Here is a 17,834-nt window from a genome sequence, read left to right as displayed (position 1 = left end):
ATTTATTCAGCAAAAAATAAAAAACCCAGTGGGGAATAAATACCACAAAAAAGGCCTTATCTGCCTCAAAAAAATCATAAAAATGTCCTATGAGTACAGTGTTGCCTGACTGTGCAATTACATTGTCGTTCAAAGCGCGACAGTGCTGAAAGCTGAAAACTGGCTTGGTCAGGAAAGGGGTATAAGTGCCCTGTAATCAAGTGGTTAAAAAAATACTTGTGCCACAATTGACATTTCTCCCAACATATTCCAAAATAAAAAATCAGAGGAAAAAACATAAAAAGATAAAAGTTTGGGAGAGCACAGAATAAAAAAGTAACATGGTATGAAAGAAAACTATTTAGTAGTTAGAATAACAGTACATTTATATAAACCCTGTAGCACTGGTAAGAAAAGACTACAAATTATTTTCTGCAGCCAGCCTAATGTACCTTTAAAAGCGTCAAAAAAAATGCAGCAAACTCAAAACCACAGTGTTATAGTCTGCATAAAATTTAAATGATAATATTAATGAAGGTAATTACCTGGAGTGATAAATAAAATATTCTGCAGCAAAGGCACATATCAGGCCATATATTTTTTTGGAGGTTTCCCTTGCAGATTTATAGGCATTTTCATCCAGGATTAATGTTAATGATTTCAATTTAGTTTTACCCCTACATATAGTTATGATGAAGTTAACTTTTTGGATCCAAACATTTTTATTAACAATGAACAGATTATGACTAACTTTATTTACTTTACAGAAAGGCCAATAGTCGCATTTTACAGACAAGCTGTCACCTTTTAAATTGTATCTAACATCTTCAAGTGACAATATTTGAGATTGAGGATAAATTGCACAAGCATGCCTGATTTTCTGGAAAAAAAAACTAAAATGATGACCAAACTGTCTGATGTTAGAGGGACAAATGGCCATATTTGGTGGGTGAGGTCACCAGGACACTTTTGACACTTTTTTGGGACCAGTGACATTTATACAGTGATCAGAGATAAAAAATAGCCACTGGGGGGCGTGGCTTGGCGGAGCTCAATGGCGGACGTGTAATCTGTGAGCTCCGGCGCCTCAGGACACGAAGCATTACTTTGGCAGGTACTATCGCATCCTTACCGACCCCAGAGATGGGCACAGCCTCCCGCACGTCCTCGGCATCTCGCTCCCGCTCCCCGAGGGGACATTCAACCGGACAATCGCAAGGAAACATCCCGGAGATGTTTCGTTCTCAGCGGGGGAACATGGCGCCTTCCCGCCATAGCACATCACAGGCCGCAGACCTCAGATCCTCGCCTCATGCTGAGATCATACTGACGGAAACCCTCCCAGTCAGTAACCCTACGAACAGTAGTGACGGCCACCGCACACAGAGCACACTACCTTCCCAGCAAAACATCAGCATGATGGATCTTAGATCGATTGCCACTGACATAAAGGACACCTTGTCAGCAGCCATTGCTGAGCTACGGGTAGACATCAGGGCCCTGACTGACCGAGTTCACACGGTTGAAAAAACCACTGCCCAGCATGATCTTTCCATCCGCAAAACTACCAGGAAGCTTGATGGTCATACATTACAACTCAGGGACATGCAGAGGCACATGGAGGATTTGGACAACAGGGGAAGACGGCGCAACCTGAGAATCAGAGGCCTCCCAGAATCCGTTGATGGTGATCACGTCCCCTCAGCGATCACATCCATTTTCAACACTGTATTGGACAGACCCCCGCAAACTGCAGTGGAGTTTGAAAGGATCCATCGCGCGTTGCTGCCTTGTTAACTACCGTCTCAAGGAAGACATTTTGAAAGCAGCCAGGTCCAGACCCCAGCTATCATATGAGTCTGCTCCTATACAGATTTTTCAGGATCTTTCGGGCATCACCCTTCAACATCGCAGAGATCTGCGTCCCCTGCTTGAAGCACTGAAAACCCGTGGTATTCTGTACAAGTGGAAATTTCCTTTTTGCCTCGCTGCTTCTCATCAAGGTCGCACGGCCTACCTTAAGGTTCCCGAGGATCTCCCTAACTTTTGTGCTACATTAAACGTGCCCTTAATGGAAGTCCCAAACTGGTATGCTAACTTCCGCCCCATGGCCTACAAATCGATCTCATGCCACATGGAACCCATGGACACTCATGATGCTCATCATCGCAGACGGAGATCCCCGTCCGGATACAGGGGACAACGCCCTCCGGACACCATCCGCAGGGATTACAGCCCGTCATCTTCTCCGCGCTCACGGAGGGCTCGGAGGGACTACTAGGTCCCACGCATTCAAGTAATCTGTAAGGTCAGTTTACCTGCTGGAGACTAGCTATTACATCCGAGTTTGACTCCACTATCATCCTTTCGCATGTTCCACAAAGTTTCTTAATGCGGAATATATTCCACAATATGTTACGTCTACTTAAGAGTTTTTGGTAGTGACTTTCCGCTTGATTTATAGTTAACCTTTGATTGTTCGTTCATACTTGACATGCCTCCGAGTCCTCCCTCCTGTCATGCTTTCACATCGTTCGGACTGGCTGAGAGGCACTTGACATCTGAATCAGACTTGTCCTCCCCTAACTTGAGACATAACGTTCAGTTCACATCACTGCTGGCATCTGCCTCCAGCGGATCTCCTCCAAGACCAAGTTACTATAGCGTTGTGTCGCTAGTTCCACCACTGCCGGACGAACGCGAGCTACGGGTACGAAAACCCATAATCTCTCTTTAGGACTTCGTCCTGTCATCCGTGCGGACGTAGCTTCTTGCAAGACCCACGAACGAACTGTACCTCTTGCATCGGGACGTCATCACGCAACTCAGCAGCATACAGTTTCACCTACTTGGCTTTCCACGTCTCCTGAATGCAACCGACCCTTACGACCTTACCATGGTGTTTGCTGAGATTTCTTCCAGTTCACATACCCTACAGCAGACGCTCGCTCCTTTCACCACACAGTAACTGGTCTTGTCTCACTCATACGTACAGACGATGCTTTTTGTTGAACTGCATCTGACACATTACTTTGTCTATACGATACGTATGCTCCTGGAATCTCAACGAGCGACAAGCTTCTAATAGGAACGTATCGAGCCTGATGTTGGCTCACACATGTGTATTCTTCATCCCGGCGGATAAGTATGATTCATAGAACGATTGCTATACATTACCTCATCTGTTGAAGATGTTACCGTTATCTACAACACTCCACATTATTTAGTATGCTATTTAATACTAGATCTTTTAGACTGCCTATATCTCCGTGCATATCTTCAGGCTATGATACAGCAATGTTAGATAGTAGATAGCAGGTCGAACCCCCTTTTTTTTGTTCTGATATGATTACAACTACTTTGCCTAGTTCGGGAGTCATGTACCTTACGGCTCTTTCTTTATGTGTTAAGATTATTTACTTCTTATGTTTAATTGCTATGATTACCGCTATCTACTCTCTTCTCCATGCTAATACTGTTCTGTTTAAGCATACACCTTTCAAATTAATGGCACGTATACATTGTCCTGAATAGCCGCACACTCACCTTCACCTAGGTACTTCTCTTCGCCAAACCTCACGCCCTCATCGGGCTTCGCCCTTGTCGACCCCGAAGAGGGGTGGTATCTACCCACTCCACATCTCACAAAATTTCACACCACTAGAGAACGTGGTAAATACCCCTTCTCCCCTTCTCCCACCAGCCCTGTTTCTTGAAAGACTCATATTGTTTTAGAGCTACCGTAACCCGCCCTCCTCCCTACCCCCTGTCCCACCCCGGGTCACCTCCATCTCACCTACTGCCAGTCATGGCTTCTTTCACCCCCCCTACACCCCGTCCTCAACCCCAAGTTGATTTGATTAACGCTACTAAATTTTACTCAATCAACGCTCGTGGCTTGAATATTCCCGAAAAGAGATCCCATTTGCTGCATACCATACACAAATCGAGAGCCCATATTGCCCTGATACAGGAAACCCACTTCCGGACAGATACCGTCCCGAAACTACATAACTATCATTACCCAATAGCTTACCATGCGACGAATGATGAGGCTAAATCTAAAGGGGTTTCGATCCTCATTTCAAGGCTTTGCCCCATCACTATCTTTGAGGTTCAACGAGACCCGAAAGGTCGCTTTCTTTTTATTAAGGGCCATATCCACAACCGACCGATCACGATCGCCAACCTATATGCCGCGAACACCCAACAAGTACCGTTCTTCCGGGAAACTATGTCCAAACTGATAGCCTTCCACCAGGGACTCTTGGTCTTTGGAGGGGATTTTAATGTTCCTCTGTCCCCCTCAATTGACACGTCCAATGGCTCTTCTAGCCTCACATACAGGGCACTTAAAGACATTAAATCCCAATTGCGGCTGCTAGCTCTCCATGACACATGGCGTACACTACACCCGTCTGTGCGGGACTATACGTACTATTCCTCCCCTCATAAGAAGTATTCAAGATTAGACCATTTCTTTCTCTCACAAGATGATTTTCACAGCCTGCAAAAGGCCACGATTGAGCCTGCTTTAATATCCGATCACAACCCGATTACGATGGTCCTCCATTTGACGCAAACACCCTCCCGATCTCCTGTTTGGAGACTGGACGACTCCTTATTAACCGATATCGCCAATAAAGCTTCTGTCACAGAATGTCTTCAAAACTATTTTATAGATAATAGGTCGGCCGACATCTCTAGGGGATCCATATGGGCAGCACATAAATGTGTTGTTCGAGGGTTGTTTATCTCCCTTAAAGCGAACCACACGAAATTACGTAAAGCTCATGTGGACTCCTTATACAAACGTATTCATTTTCTGGAGCAAGCTCACAAACGTACACTTGCAGAAAAGCACTTGCCTGAACTTATTCAAACTAGACAAAAACTGTTGGAAGAATTACAGAAAACCATTAAGCACAAATTTATTCTGACACAAAAGCTTTTTTATGAATATGGCAATAAAGCCGGTAAAATGCTTGCGAGAGCTCTCCAGAAAAAGAAAATGCAACACACCATTCATAAAATTTCTACGCCCACCGGAGACGCAATTATTGACTCAGATATAATAGCACAACATTTTGCGGACTATTTTCAAGCACTGTACAATTTGCCTCCACACTCCCCAATAACTACCGATCCCAATAGACATTCACTCATACAGAATTTCCTTGATACCTACTCTCCACCCCCCTTAGACCCCGAAGATCGTTCTTTACTAGATGCCCCAATTACATCCACTGAAACCCTATTAGCCCTTAAGCAACTCAAGGCAGGTAAAAGCCCTGGCCCTGATGGCTTGTCAGCTGCTTATTACAAGGCCTTTTCAGACGTGCTCATGCCCCACTTCATGGAAACTTTTAATGATCTCCCCACATCCAACAGGTCTAATATAGATATCTTGGAAGCTCATGTCACTCTTATACCAAAGCCCGGCAAAGACGCCTCTCTAATCCCCAATTATCGCCCCATTTCATTATTGAACGTGGACCTCAAATTATACGCCAAAATTATAGCGAACCGCGTATCTCCCCTACTCACGACTTTAATTTCAACCGACCAAGTAGGCTTTGTGCCTGGCCGTGAAGCCAGAGATAACACCACAAAGGCATTAAACATCCACCATTGGCTAACCTCTACAAAAACAGAAGGGTTCTTTCTCTCATTGGACGTGGAGAAGGCGTTCGACAGGGTGGCGTGGGACTATATGGCTGCTGTCCTGACACACTTGGGCTTCCCACCACGCTTGCTTCAAATGATCATGCTCTTGTATTCCACCCCCACGGCCAAAATAAGAGTAAATGGCCGCCTGTCGAACGCCTTCTCCATCGCTAATGGTACCCGTCAAGGTTGCCCCCTTTCTCCAATTATTTTTATTTTGACGTTAGAACCCCTCCTCCGAATGTTACGAGGTAACACAAACATTAAAGGAATTGAGATCAAACACAAAATCTATAAACTGGCCGCTTACGCAGATGACATATTACTTTTTCTATCAGACCCTGTTACGACCATCCCCAATTTACTTAGCGACTTGACTTTCTTTCACAATATTTCCAATCTGAAAATTAACTTTGATAAATCCAGGGCCTTAAACATAACTACACCCGAACCAATAATATCCCAATGCAAACTCAACTTCCCATTCCAATGGGAACGCAACGCCCTGTTGTACCTGGGTATTCATATCCCTACTAATCTACTAACTTTATACGACCACAACTTTAGCCCAACACTTCTGAAAATAAAAGATGACTTACTAAATTGGCATAAGAATTCTTTTTCTTGGTTTGGGAGAATAGCCATTGTCAAAATGACCGTACTTCCTAAACTGTTATATTTATTCCAAGCTATTCCCATCACTCTCCCGAAAATCTTCTTCCAGACTTACAAAAAAATTTGTAGAGACTTTATATGGTCCCACAGGTCCCCAAGAATAAGCTGGGCCAAACTTGTTCTCCCCAAATCCAGAGGGGGCCTAGGTATGCCCGACCTCCACACCTATAACAATGCCTCATTGCTTACCAGGATTGTTGACTGGCATATCCACCATAGAGAAAAGGCTTGGATCCAATTAGAACAAGATATGACCCACTTACCCTTGGTGAACCTCCCGTGGCTGTCCACACAAGCTATTCCTGATTCTTGCAAGACTCATCCCCTGATTAACTCTTCCCTACTAGCGCTGCGTCGAACACACCATTCTCTTAACCTTACGCCACCATGCGGCCCCATGACCCCCATTTCAAACAATCCAGATTTCCCCCCTGACATTACCAGATATGATCTACAAAAACCGCTAACTCAATACCGTGCTCATCAATTTTTTGAACAAGGAAACCTACTATCACATCCAGCCCTGGTTGAAAAATTTCCTGAACTCCGAATACCCTTTTTCAAGTTTTTGCAACTTCGGCACTTTTTCAATTCGTGCAACCCACCCTCCCGATGGTTTAAACAACTTACCCCATTTGAGACATTATGCAACAGTGATACGCCGCAAAAACATCTGATATCCAACATAGTACCTCTTTTAAATTCTGACGTGACTACACACTCTCCATCTCAACAGAGATGGGAGGCCGATCTCCCCGTCAGCTTGTCTGACGGAGATTGGTCCAGGATTTACGCCCACACACATAAAGGCACCGTAAATGTTTCGGTACAAGAAAACAGATATAAACTTTGTTCACGATGGTACCGCACCCCAGATAAAGTACATAAATTGTTCCCTGATGTCCAACCCACGTGCTGGAGATGTGGTGCTGATTTTGGATCTTTTCTACACATATGGTGGGACTGTCCCCTACTTCAACCGTTCTGGACAGAGATCCACGACAAAATAGTACAGATAACGGCATACCCGCTGACCTTCTCTCCAGCACAATATTTATTGCATCACACACCTATAGCACAACGCACTTACCACAAATCATTATCCCTACATCTGATAAACTCAGCCACGTTATGCATTCCTAGACATTGGAAATCTTCCACGCCTCCCACTCTAGAAGAATGGTACCACCAAGTCGACAGGACTGCGGAAATGGAGAGGCTTATCCACCAAGCCCAAGATAGACACTCCAAATTCTCGGCTACCTGGGCTTGTTGGCTTCATTTCCGCTCCTCCACACAATCTAATACTCCAGTTTCCCGTTCCCCCTAATATAATATGGTACTTTTGAACTTTCAAGACAAAAACATCGTACCTCCATATCTACGACTCAGGTCTGTTCTTACCCTTTAGCTCTGCCTATCAACTAGTTATCCCTTTAACCCCCATACCTTGCTGGGAGGTGACCTACTCCTGAAAGCTCCTTTACCCCTGTTAGGTATAGCGACTTTTACCACTTTACTGTTCCACCCATGCTCTCCCCCCTTTGGACCTGATCTCGCCTTCAGGGAGGCGAAAATTACACATTACAGTTGCTACTTGTTATCCTCTCTTGCCATATAGGCATTGGACGGATCGTCACTAATTCTACGACCGCCACCGATACCCCTCCTTATCCCCGTTGATTTCCTTTTTTGACTATGAGTTCGCTGGTTGTTCCCCCCCACTCACAGATTGCGCCCTAAAAGGGTGAGTGATCGGGGAACAACCCCCCTAAAACACCTACATAAGAGACGTGTTTTGAGTTGATATCTCTATAACTCTCCTCTATGATTGAGTTCAAATCTGCTTCTGTCTACTTATCTATAAGCTGTTATGTATATTCTTCTGATGTTCTTTTACATTTTGGCTGATCACTAGTCCACTGAACTGAATATGTATACTACTTTGCCTCATGTTTGAGTTGTATTCTGTATTTGGTTATATACATAATTGTATTATCCCAATAAAAATATTTGAAACAAAAAAAAAATAGCCACTGATTACTGTCACTGGGAGGGAAGGGCTTAACACTAGGGGGCAATCAAGGGGCTAAATGTGTGTCCTAGGGAGTGATTCTAACTGTGGGGGGGGGGGGGGCTGCCTGGAAGAGGAGACATATCGCTGTTCATACTTAGTATGAACAACAGATCTGTCTCCTCTCCCCTGACAGAATGGAGATCTGTCTGTTTCCATTGACAGATCTCTGTTCTGTGTCTTTTAGGAGCGATTGCTGGTGCCCAGCGGTCATCACGCCACCGGGAATGTGAATCAGCACCATTGTCGCGCCATGGGTTGTGCACCCCTTCATTGGTCTTAAAGCGGCCAACATATAGCTACGGAGATTTGTCCAGGAGAGCCAACCTGCTGCAGTATAACTGTGGCGGCTGGTCGTCTAGTGGTTCATAAAAGATTTGTCAAAAATTGTGTGATCATTGACTGCTAATTTTTTTTTTCTTGTGAACAAGTAGGGGGATTCTGATAAGCCCCATTGCAGAATGCTATGTTCACCAAATCAGGTGTCCCCTGGTAAAGGTACCTTCCACATGTGGGGGTCATGTGATCTGGTATGGTTCAGGAGGAAAGGGAACGCTGGTCATCCCCTTCCTGGGGGCTTCCTAACAACTAGTCTGGGAGAAAGCGGTTGTAATGGTAGTAACGGTGGTAGTAATATCGCTGCTAAACGTATCACTTCTCACATCAGCACACTAATTTAAACCAGTCTTTTTCCGAACCTTCAAACAAGAAAAATTCAGTCTGGACATGGTTTTCGACCAAACCAGCAGCTCATCCCTCATGTCTAATTTTACAATGCTTCTACAGTCAGTGTCTTACCATGCTATCCATACCTGCCAATTATTCGGCCCTTTATGTTTTAGCCACTGCATGTCACAGACAGTGCTGAAAAGTGACATACAAATGAAGAAGGCAATACACACTTTTACACTCTTCTAGTGTGGCTTTTTGTCGTGTTGCAATATTATAACTGAGCCTGCAACAAGGGAGGAGCTTTGGGTTAAATATGACAGTTCAAACAGACAAACTGGTCATATTTGATCTATCTGAAAGCCTGTCATTTAGCAGGGGTGTTACTACTGCCTCTAAATTACAGATCCCTGCTGGCTTCTGTTTTAAAGTGTAAAACAAGCAGGTTGGGATCCTGGGTCACATCACTGATCAAATATATTACTTTTATGATTGGAATAGCAGGAGGGAAGCATCATTTTGGCAGTCGGTCCTTGTGGCTACACATCTACATTGTCAAGCATTGTTCATCATGGTTGATGTGTATCTACATCCCTGGACATTGTCAATGACAGTGGATTTCCATCAAGGGACATTTTTAATTTTTCACTTACATTGGTGCATCTTGGCACAATGTAGGTATGCATATCTCATACCAAGCCACTGGAGAAGCTGTCGATCACTGTAGTAGTCTGTGGTGCTACAGTGACAGCCACAATCATCCAGGTTCTGCTTGGTCTCTGTGTGAGAGGGACATGGTGCTTTGTCGGGCAAGGGAGAGCTTGAACGTTCTTTTTTGCAAGGTACCCTCCCACCATTAAGGGAATGTGAATGCATTTCACTTCGCCCCTAAGAGCCTAATCATGGGGACCCTGTGATTAAGCTCTGAGGGGCGAAGTGAAACACTTCGGGGGTGGCCTGGTGGGAGCCCAGGCTGAGACTGCCATTGGTTCTAATACCAGTGGGTCTCCATTGATATGTGGCTTCATGGGATCCATCCTTTGCTAAAAAATGTCCCAGTAGCAGTATCCCCCTTACACGCACACAAACTAAATACTTACCTAAGTCCTCTCTTGATCCAGCACTGTGCCCACTTGTAGTAGCTTTCTCTCCCTCTCTTTGGACACACACAGCCTGGCTTAGGAGCAAGCCCACATGTCTGCCCCATAGCAAGCAGCTTACTATGGGGAAAAAACAAAATAGAAGGAGCAGAAAGTGCCAGTGTAGGACCCCAGGAAAGGAGAGTTGAGGGTTGATCTGTGCAATACCATTGCACAGAACAGGTAAGTATAACATGTTTTTTATTCAAGGTAAAAAAAAAATTATCCATTAGAACCACTTTAATGATTCATATGCACCCATTGTTCATATAATGCAAATAATAGTTTAATAAACTAGTATTATGTTTCTGTTGGTAGAATGTGAAACTGACAGACAAGCATTCACGAACTACAGCTGTAGAGTCATACAGCTGGACCCAGAGCAAAAACAAGGGAGACAGAAGGGTTATGCGCCCTTGGCGCAGTTTTGATATGTAGAGGCTCAGTTTTCCGGTGCCTTATTGACAAGAGTGACTTCAGCCTCACTCTTGTCAGAAAGACCAGGGACCACAATAGCTGCTGGAGGAAGATTATCCTCTCTCCTCCATGCAATAGTAACCTGCCATGGTAGAAGACAGCATGCACCTGCCCATCTTCCTGTGTCCACATGCCATCTGACATATCACATGACTAGAGGCAGGATGAAGAAGCTGCTTTCACTCCTGGCAGACACCATGCTGAGAATGGGGTCTGAACTGAGTGAGTGCACAGAAGGTGGGAGACAACTCAGCCTAGACCCTACCTCTTCAGACCCCCCTCAAGAACCACTTAGCCTCCTGCATTCCTTGGAGCTCTTCCCAAAAAAAAAAATACAAATATTTTAGCACAGCAAGCTGTGAACACCTTTTATAGCCCAGTCCCCCCCTCCTCCCCAGGCAGGGGGTGCGGTTTGCCATCTTTACCTTGGGCACTGGATGACATCGTCCTAAGCACTGGCTGGACCCCTTAGCACTGCTACTTATATTGCTTGGTTACTGCTCATGTGTGCTTCCTAGTCACACCTGGCATTATTCCACCTCTTACTAACAGAGAAAATCACAGGTCCAACCTGCATGACACTACCTACATTATAAGGTGTCACACAGAGAATAAATTTGTAAAATATTTCAAACAGAAGATGTTAATTTTAAACTCTTGGGCTGATAAAATACCAGTTCTATATAATGTCCTCTCTTTAATACTCTATGATATCAAAGCCCTAATGAGGAGGTACTTTTCATTCTTATTGGGATAGCGATAGCACATGCTACTTCTTTGTTAGGCCTCTGACATCAATGGGAGTGGATATTATGCTCCGATAAGCCCCAGCAGCCTTGTAGAAAAACTATACTTTGCCTTTTTTGGGCAAAACTGCATATATGCTTAAGGTGGTTCTAAAGGCTCAAAGTTTTTTACCTTCATGCATGAAGGTAGAAAACCTTCTCTGTGCACCAATATTTAGCTGAGCCCTATCCTGATCAGCGATGTGCATGAGAGCCACAGCTCTCAGAAAGACTCTCACTCCTCATTGGCTGGAGCAGCAGTGGGAGCCACTGGCTTGCACTGCAGTCAATCAAAGCAGTGAACCAATAAGGAGAGAGAGGGGATGGGGCCGAGCTGCGGCTCTATGTCTGAATAGACACGCAGAGCTCAGGAATGAGCCTGCTTGGAGTCCCCCACAGCAAGCTGCTTGCTCTGGGGACACTCAGCAAGAGGGAGGGGCCAGGGGCGCTGACGGGGGAACCAACAGGCTGCTCTGTACAAAAACCAATGCACAAAGCAGGTGAGTATGACATAGTAGCTGAGCTTGAAAAAAGACACAAGTCCATTAAGTCCAACCTATGTGTGTGATTATATGTCAGTATTACATTGTATATCCCTGTATGTTGTGGTCATTCAGGTGCTTATGTAATAGTTTTTTGAAACTATAGATGCCCCCTGCTAAGACAACCGCCTGTGGAAGGGAATTCCACATCCTTGCCACTCTTACAGTAAAGAACCCTCTGCGTAGTTTAAGGTTAAACCTCTTTTCTTCTAATTTTAATGAGTGACTGCGTGTCTTGTTAAACTCCTGTAGCACCCTCTACCAAAGGTAGGTGCTAGCATAGGATTTTTTGCTAGGAAAACTGTCAGCACAGGTAAATTTAGGCAGGCCTATGCTTTGAGATAGTCTGTTTTGATCTGGGGGCAGGGAGCAGTGGGTGTGACCACCTGTGCTCTAGTTCTGAGGTGCCTTCCCTGCCTCCAGAGAGAATGTTCTGGAAGAGGGGCAGGGGGCAGGCCTCCTATATAAGCTGAGGTAACAGGCCACTGGGGGGAGTTGTCGGCTGAGAGAAGTGGAGAATGGAGTACTAGACAACAGCAGGAGACCATCCCCATCTGGAGGGGGGCGGTTGCGCCAATCACAGGAGCAGGCCTGGGAGAACTGTGAGGGAATTTCATCTTTACATGGTCATTGATGTGGAATTCCTGGGGCAGAGGGGCAGGAGAAGCTGTTGGAATGTACGGACTAGTTAAGTTCTTCATCATGGACTCAGGGTAGAGAAAGGTCAGTGAGTGTACCACAGTGGAGGGCTGGATGTGGAGACATGCCAGAAAGCCTGTGAGGGAACTTCACCTTTATACGGTCATTGGTGAAGTCCTTATCATTACACGGTCATTGAAAAGGAGTCCTGGAGCAGAGGAGAGACTGTGGGAAATAATGTCAAATCGATGTGGCCCGAGGCTAGCTGGGAACAGTAGGCCAACAGATGCTTTTAAACTACTAGGCCTCCAGGGAGAGGTACTGCAGGCCTCTGGCCTAGTAGCAGCAATAAAGCCAGCATTAGGGACTATTCAGATTGGGGTCTTTTGCACATAGAAGTCAGCATTAGAGACTATTCAGATTGGGATCTTTTGCACATAAAAGAAAATGTGACAGGAAATAAATGGCTTCAGTATAAGTTTTGTGCAGGAGGAGAGGATTTCTGGAAACTTCACCCTGGTGGTCATGGGTGAAGTCCTTATCTTTACACGGTAACTGATGAGGAATTTCTGGGAGCAATAGTATGCAGGAGTTACGCAGAGGAGGAGCAATACTCTGCATGGAGATGCAGGGAAGAGGCTGTAACTGTTATACATGTACATCATTCCTTCAGGCTCAAACTAAGTTCTAATTCATAAAGTCTTTAAATATGATGGCAAAGTGATCTGATCTATGGGCATCCCATATACCCCTTTCCCCAACCAAGTCATACCCCCTAATAAACAAAAACAAAACAAAGCAAAAGACTGTTCATTGTCTCAGATGTGATATATGGAGGTCTGGCAACAGGGTGATATGGTGGATGTTTGTTACTAGTGGCAGCTACACAGCTACACTCCCTTCCATGAAAAAGTTTTATCCCTATTGTGGGGTCACCAGTACGGTATTTATAAATTTAAATCATATCCCCTCTCAAGCGTCTTTTCTCCAGAGAGAATAAGTTCAGTGCTCGCAAACTTTCCTCATAACTAACACCCTCCAGTCCCTTTATTAGCTTTGTTGCCCTTCTTTGTACTCGCTCCATTTCCAGTAGATCCTTCCTGAGGACTGGTGCCCAGAACTGGACAGCATACTCTAGGTGAGGCTGGCCCAGAGTCTTTTAGTGCGGGAGAATTATAGTTTTATCTCTAGAGTTGATCCCTTTTTAATGCACGCCAATATCCTGTTTGCTTTGTTAGCAGCAGCTTGGCATTGCATGCCATTGCTGAAGCTATCATCTACTAGGGCCCCCAGGTCCTTTTCCATCTCCCCCCAGTGTATAGACTGCATTCATATTTTTGCCACCCAAATGCATTATTTTACATTTTCTACATTAAACCTCATTTGCCATGTAGTTGCCCACCCCATTCATGTGTTCAGATTTTTTTGCAAAGTTTCCACATCCTGCACAGTTATTGCCCTGCTTAGCTTAGTATCGTATGCAAATACAGAGATTGAGCTGTTTACCCCATCCTCCAGGTTGCTTATGAACAAAATAAATAGGATTGGTCCCAGTACAGTACCCTGGGGGACCCCACTACCCACCCCTGACCATTCTGAGTACTCATCCTATGGTCCATGCCAACGGACCTTATTTTGTACAGTAAACCTTTATGGGGAACTGTGTCAAATGCTTTTGAAACATCCAGATACACCACGTCTACAGGCCTTCCTTTATTTAGATGGCAATCACCTCCTCATAGAAGGATAATAGATTGGTTTGGCAGGAACGATTCTTCTTGAAGGTATTCACTTTTGCTTTTATATGCATTTTTACATTGGAGTTAAGCAATCCAGGACTTTTATTCGCTCTTTTAAAGTGGTTGTAAACCCTTTTTAAAAAATCCTGAAAAAAAAAATCCTGCAAGACAAAGACATAATGATCTAGTATGCATAGCATACTAGCTCATTATGAATAACTTACCTGAGAACGAAGCCCCCAAAGCGGTCCTCCATCTTCCTCTTCACTGCTGCCATGGATCCCGGAGCGACTTCCGGGTCTCACGGCTCCGGCGCTGTGATTCGCCGGAGCCGCGATGACGTCACTCCCGCGCATGCGCACGGGAGCCGACGCTCGCGGCATATCGCCGTGATCTGCGGCCTGCCCCAGTGCGCCTGCACGCCGCTGTCTGGCTGTCTTCCGGCAAATATCTCCTAAAACGTATAGGTTTAGGAGATATTTCTTGGACCTACAGGTAAGCCTTAATCTAGGATTACCTGTAGGTCAAAGTTGGTTGTAAGGGTTTACAACCACTTTAAATTTATTACCCAATGGGATGCAATGGCTAATGCCCTTATTTAATATGCACTTAAAGCAAACCCATCTCTCCTCTGTGTTCTTTTTTCATAAGATTTTATCCCAATTCATGCCTTCTAGCAAGGTTCATAGTTTAGGGAAGTTGGCTCTTTTGAAATTCAGTGTCTTTGTATTCCCCTTATGTTTCCTCTTTGTGTGATTTATATGGAAGCCAATTCACCTGTGATTGCTGTTTCCTAAATTGCCCCATATTTCCACATCCGTGATCAGGTCTGCATTGTTGGTAATCAGTAGATCTAGTAACCTGCAACACATTTAGGAACTGGCGAGCCTTAGACAATTGCGCGCTTCCCTCTGCCCAGTCTATGTCCAGATAATCAAAATCCCCCATTATGACAACACTTCTCATCCTTGCTGCCAATCCAACTTGTGGTAGGAGATCCATCTCCCCCTCCTCCCTCAGGTTAGGGTGCCTATAGCATACTCCCAGTATTATTTTCCCCTTAGCTTCATCCCTTTGGAGCTCTACCCATAAGGATTCCGCCTCATCCCTAGCTCCCTTAGTGATGTCATCTCTCACATTTACTTGTACATTATTCTTGATATATTGGCATAACCGTCCCCCTTTTTTACCGTCTCTATCCCTGCAATAAAGGGTTTACCCTTGAATGCTTGCCAGTCAATCATGACAGCTGTTGAACCAGGTCTCTGAAATTCCCACAAAATCCAAATCCTCCTCGTACAACAGTATCTCTAGTTCACCCATCTTGAACATGCCACCTAGTTTAGACCAGTCGCATAATATCCTCTTAGTGTTCCGAGATTGCAACTAGGACTTGTTACTATACTTACCTTGGGTTTATGTGCTTCAGTCAACCTACCACTAATGCCCCCAATACTACCCTCTGAAATATGTTCTGTGCTGACTATCTCTACTTCCCTAATCTCTCTCTGCCTGGGGAAGACAGTTTTTGACAAATCCTTTATTAAAAAATAAAAAACGTTTAAAAAGTGTCCCGCGATGTAAAACTACCATCAATCACGGCCCCTGATGGACCCAAAAAATGAAAAACGCTCTGTAGATATGGGAGGCCTCCCGCCGACTGCTCCCTCTTCGCTTTGACAGCTCTTATAAAAGGCTTGTGATATCACAAAACAGCAGAAGGGAGCGGGGTCACACACTTTTTTAAATGTTTTCTTTTTTAATAAAAGATTTTTCAAAAACTGTCCCCTATGGTTCAATACCCATTCACATGGGGGGGAGGCCCAAAGGTAGCCGGCGATACATTACAGCCGCGAGCAAGTTTAAATGAAATGTTTTCCTTTAGAAATGTCATTATTGCTGCAGCCTGTTCTATACATTGTACAGATGCACCACTTTACAGGCAGACTAAGGGGACCCCCAGGCACAATATTTAAAAGAATATTTCATTTTTATTGTTTCACTTTAAGCATCATTAAAATCACTGCTCCTTTAAAAACAATCATTTTAAAAACATTTATTTGCATTGATACATATCCCCTAGGGCAGTACCTAAGTCCCCATATACTTTTTATGGCAATAACGTATATATAGATTTTAATAGAGTTTGCATGTTGGTAGAACTTTTTGCCTGTTCAAGATGTTCTGGTGTGAACCGAGGTGGGGTGTTCGGCCCATCCCTAATTTTTTGACACATATTGTATTTCAAGTTCAAAACTTACATTTACATATCATACATTTTGAGCAGGGAATGGCCAGAAACAGATCACTTTAATGCAGTTTGCCTGCTTGATCATGTATTGCATTATATGCAAACCAAGAATTTCTGTTTCTAATGCAAAGTTTGCTAGCCGCGGTGCATAGCAGTTTGCAAAGGGTTCAATAAAAATTCAATCTGTCATCACCAATCAGCATGTGATGTGTATGGATTATGCTCATCTATGCCTCGTCCATTTGAATATGGTAGCAGGTCTGAGCATTGCTACCTCTAACACTGCAATTCCGTTGTATGTTTTATTCTGATAATAAAAGAATCAAAAATGAATTGTCTGCAATAATAACAACAAGGTTGTAGATGGAGCCCAAGAAGTTTATGAGGTCTCATAAAGTCAGAGAGATAACACATAAAAGATAAATAATATCATTAGTTGAACTTTAAATTCATACTGGTAAAGATATTTACACCTTGAGGAGGAAAGGGAATTTTTTTAATATATTTTATTGCCTTAGATACAGATGTAATTTTACTTGTACTTGTGCAGTGAGTTGACACTTTGCGCGAGAGAGAGAGAGAGAGAGAGGTAGAGACAGAAAAATGCATATTTAAAGTCTCAGCATCTGAAAATGCAAATAATAAATGTTTATTTATCACCATCTCGAACCTGAATAATAATATGAATTATTTTAGGTTAATTAGCATTATATTTACATTATATCTACATAGCAAGTCCTTTCCGTGCACATCTCACCTAAATTTGACTTAGCTATTAGTATTTCTTAAGCAGGAAAGGGTGCCCAGGGAAAAGCATGCAACATATCTTCAGACAGCTGTTTTGACGTACGTGGAATTTTAAGACACCCTGTAAAGACATAAAGTTTATCAATAGCGTAATATATTCAGGGACATATTTATTTTAGGCTATAGCAAATATATAACATTTTGAGGTCTAGTTAATGTGTAAAATGTAAAGAGATGCTAAGTTATGGAGCACAGTCGTGACTCATGATTGCTTGCTACAGATAGTTCCCTAAGTCCTTTGAGGAAGAATTCACTTCTCGGCGAATGTCTAACCAAGGAAATCCAAAAGGGTTCTTTCGAAATATCTGAGTTAAAATCCTCTGATGGAAGCCACTCTTCTCTGATTTCCATACTCTATAATAAGTCCAGGATAATACAGCAGAGCTTATTC

Source organism: Lithobates pipiens, unplaced genomic scaffold (genome assembly GCF_037356315.1).
Source record: "Lithobates pipiens isolate NorthernLeopardFrog02 unplaced genomic scaffold, aLitPip1_a1.2 Scaffold_18, whole genome shotgun sequence".
NCBI classification, from domain to species: domain Eukaryota; kingdom Metazoa; phylum Chordata; class Amphibia; order Anura; family Ranidae; genus Lithobates; species Lithobates pipiens.
The sequence above is the reverse complement of the archived record's forward strand: the minus strand, read 5'-3'. Positions refer to the sequence as shown.